Genomic DNA, 4416 nt, shown 5'->3' on the forward strand with positions numbered 1-4416 from the left:
TTAGGAAATATTTATTTCCCTGCTTCACAAGCATTATCTTAATCCTTATGCAGCTCCATGGGGTAGGTAATATTATTTTTATATCCATTTCACAGATGAAAAAACTGAGGTTTTTAGGAGTTAGCAGCTTACTCAAGGTGGAGCCAGGACTCAAACCCAGACAATTTGAAGCCAAACTTTTTGCTCTGAGCCACTATCCTCTACTGCTACCTGCCTCTTCCTAGAAGAACTCCACTGAGGGCCCTGCTTTTAAGACACTTTTAATTGCCAAAGTAGCAAATGCACTCACATTTACACTGAATGGTTTTTTTTACTGTATTTTCTAGTGTGAGAACCTCAGAAGGGAAAATTCCACCAGAGATATGCCAACCAAGAAATGTATCTTCCAGGAAGTCATTAATTGCCATGCTAGTTTTATTTTTGAGGGAGAGAGAGAGACAGAGCATCAGCGGGAAAAGGGCAGAGAGAGAGGGACACACAGATTCTGTAGCAGGCTCCAGGCTCTGAGGTGTTAGCACAGAGCCCGTGGGGCTCGCACCCACTCCATGAGATCGTGACCTGAACTGAAGTCAGATGCTTAACCAACTGAGCCACCCAGGTGCCCCTTGCCATGCTAAATGCACAAAGTAAACTTTTTTTCCCCATTGCCATTCATTAAAGATAGCTCACACATTACTTACTATTGCATACAGAATTCTTCACAATGCAACCACAGCGTTACCTCCCGACTCACCTCTCATACTCCATCCACATGCCTTGTCTCTTTAATGTTCAGGCAAGTTGCGATCCCTAACACCTTCATGCCATTATGTGTACCTTTCTCCTTCCTGGAATTCCCTTCCTTTTTTTGCAAGCGTGCAAGTGCCCTATTCATCATTCAGGACCTGAAATTTTATCACCTCCTCTGTACAACCTTCCTTGACTCTCCAGTACAGAATTAATCACTCTTTTTACTATCATACATTTCTATGAATATCACAATCATTGCTCTTTGTTTTATTATAACTATTATTTCAGTTATCTATTGTCCCAAAATGAGAGTACTGTAAGCCCCACAACAGCAAACCATGTTTGCAATTATTAGGCGCTGCATTTCAATTTCCCTCTTGCCAACATGTGCCTTTCAGTTTTTTTATGCTTGTAAAACATTAGTCTTATATCCACAAGATAACAGATGCCTTTTTTTCCTATCCCAGTTTCAACCAGTTTATTACCTTATAAGATCAATTTATTTTTCACATTCAAGTTCCTCACCAATCTCCTATGTCTGGACACGTTCACTTACAGCTTAATAATTAGAACTCAGAAAGTCAAATTTTTAAATACACCTTGAGGGAGGAGCCAAGATGGCAGAACAGCATGGAAGCTTTCTGTGTGTCTCGCGTCCATGAAATACAGCCAGACCAACACTAAACCATCTTACACACCTAGAAAACTGATTGGAGGATTAACACGACAATCTGCACAACCTGAACCACAGGATTCAGCATGTATGCAGCACAGAGAACCAAACGTGGGGAGCAAGAAGCCGAGAAAGGTAGAGAACCGCTTTTGAGGGCGGAGAGAGGACAGAGACTGGGGAGAGGGGGGAGAATACGGGAAAAGCACCCCTCCCAAAAGCAGCTGGAGAGAAAGCGGGAAAATTGTAAACAGCCGCAGGGACTAAACTAAAAAGGGAGAAAGGAGAAAGGAGAGGGTTTAAATTCCATTAAGACTGTAAACAAGGGGAGCGCAGTCTGCAACTCCACAGCTCGATACCTGGTGGTGCTCTGGTGGGAAGGGTGAATCCCCAGGAACAGAGTGGGATCCAGGAGGTTCTCGGGCCACACGGGGAAAAGCGGTTCCACTTCTGGAAGGATATTTGGTAGAGACTGTTGAAGTCACCTGGTCCCAGCAGACCCCAGAAAATGGCCACATTCGCTGGTACTGGGTCAAGGTCGTTAAGGGTAAAGCCTGGTGCCAGATGTGTGTTGTGATTTTCCATAATCCCTGAAATGCTGCTGCTACACTCTCTCACGAAGTTTTTCTGGTGTGGGCTGGCACCAGGCCACAGTCTCAGGGCACCGGCAACAATAGAGTTCAGCGGGCGTACCTGGGTGCTGCCGATATTCGGCAATTCCTGGGTTAGACCCTCCTGCAGAGGCACGGAACCGGTCAAAGCTGCAGTCCTTCGGAAGTAAGGGGCCGAGGAAAATAGCCACATCCGAGACAAAACTTGGGAGACAGGTACTGCCTGGGGTCTGGTCACGGAGAGTGAAGAAGCAGGGAGCGGATGAGAGCTGAAGACGGAGGACGGGAGAACAGACTGGGTAGCTGGCTGGCGCCATTTTCACCAATCCCGCGCATGCGCATACGCACCTATGAGCCCCGCAACAATCCACCCCAGTAGGCTAGCAGCGCCATCTACTGGAGAGCAGAGCTATTACACTGAGCCCTGCCCAACTGGGCCAACTTCGCTCTTCAAGAACACAAGTCTCACTGTCCGCTTCATTTATGGACTATAAAGAGCTACATAGACTGACTTCTAGGGGAAAACGAAGTGATTTCAGTCTTCCATCAATCTGTTAGCATGTTCATCTATTCAATTTTCTTTCTTTTTTTCTTTTTCCTTTTTCTCTTTTACAATTCTTTTCTTTTTCTTGAATACAGAAAGAGAAAAAATTCATTTTATTTTCAATATTCATTAAAAATATCTTTCTTTAATTTTTATTACTAAATTTTTTACTTTTGTGTAAATTTTTTCAAATTCTACTTTGCTTCCATCATTTTATTTTAGTCTGCTTCAGTGGATTCACCTTTTCAAATTTTCAAACAATTTCCTTTTCTTTTCTTTCTTTTTCTTCTTTTTTCTTTTTCATTTCTTTTCTTTTTCTTGAATGAAGAAAGAGAAAAATTCATTTTTACTTTCAATTTCTATTAATAATATTTTTCTTTAATTTTTTTACTATATTTTTGGCTTTTATGTAAATTTTTTCAAATTCTATTTTATTTCCATCATTTTATTTCAGTCTACTACAGTGTATTCATTTTTTCAAATTTTCAAATGATTTCTTTCTTTCTTTTCTTTTTTCATCTTTTTTTCTCTTTTTTGTTTCTTTTCCTTTTTCTTAAATACAGAAAATAAAAAAATTCATACTTATTTTTAATTTCTATTAAAATATTTTTCTTTAATTTTTCTCTACTATATTCTTTACTTTTGTGTATATTTTCTAAAATTCTGTTTTACCCCTATCATCTCATTTTAGTCTACTTCAGGGTATTCATTTTTTCAAATTCTCAAACGATTTCCTTTTTTTTTTCTCTCCCCCCACTTTTTTTTTCTCTAATCTGTCAAACCACTTTCAACACCCAGACCAAAACACACCTAGGATCTAGCATCATCTATTCGATTTGTGTGTGTGTGTTTTTAATTTTAATTTTTTTAATTTCAATTTTTCTAGCTCATTAAATACTTTCCTCCTTCAAAATGACAAAATGAAGGAATTCACCCCAAAAGAAAGAGCACGAAGAAACGACAGCCAGGGATTTAACCAACACAGATACAAGCAAGATGTCTGAACCAGAATTTAGAATCACGATAATAAGAATACTAGCTGGAGTCCAAAATAGATTAGAGATAGGTTAGAGATTTATGCAGAGATAAAAGAAGTAAAAAATAGCCAGAATGAAATTAAAAATGCTATAACTGAGCTGCAATCACAGATGGATGCAGCAGCGGCAAGGATGGACGAGGCAGAACAGAGAATCAGCCATTTAGAGGACAAACTTATAGAGAATAATGAATCAGAAAAAAAGAGGGAGATTAAGGCAAAAGAGCACAATTTAAGAATTAGAGAAATCAGTGACTCATTAAAAAGGAACAGCATCAGAATCATAGGGGTCCCAGAAGAGGAAGAGAGAGAAATAGGGGTAGAAGGGTCATGTGAGCAAATCATAGCAGAAAACTTTCCTAACCTGGGGAAAGACATGCACGTCAAAATCCAGGAAACACAGAGGACCCCCATTAAATTCAACAAAAACCAACCATCAACAAGGCATATCACAGTCAAATTCACAAAATACTCAGGCAAGGAGAGAACCATGAAAGCAGCCAGGGAAAAAAAGTCCCTAACATACAAGGGAAGACAGACCAAGTTTGCAGCACACCTATCCACAGAAACTTGGCAGGCCAGAAGGGAGTGGTGGGATATATTCAGTGTGCTGAATCAGAAAAATATGCAGCCAAAAATTTTTTAGCCAGGAAGGCTGTCATTCAAAATAGAAGGAGAGATATAAAATTTCCCAGACAAACAAAAATTAAAGGAGTTTGTGACCACTAAATCAGCCCTGCAAGAAATTTAAGGGGGACTTTGAGGGGAGAAAAGATGAAATATATATATATATATACCAAAAGCAGCAAAAGATTAGAAAAGACCA

This window comes from Felis catus, chromosome F2, assembly GCF_018350175.1.
Source record: "Felis catus isolate Fca126 chromosome F2, F.catus_Fca126_mat1.0, whole genome shotgun sequence".
In the NCBI taxonomy this organism is placed as follows: Eukaryota; Metazoa; Chordata; class Mammalia; order Carnivora; family Felidae; genus Felis; species Felis catus.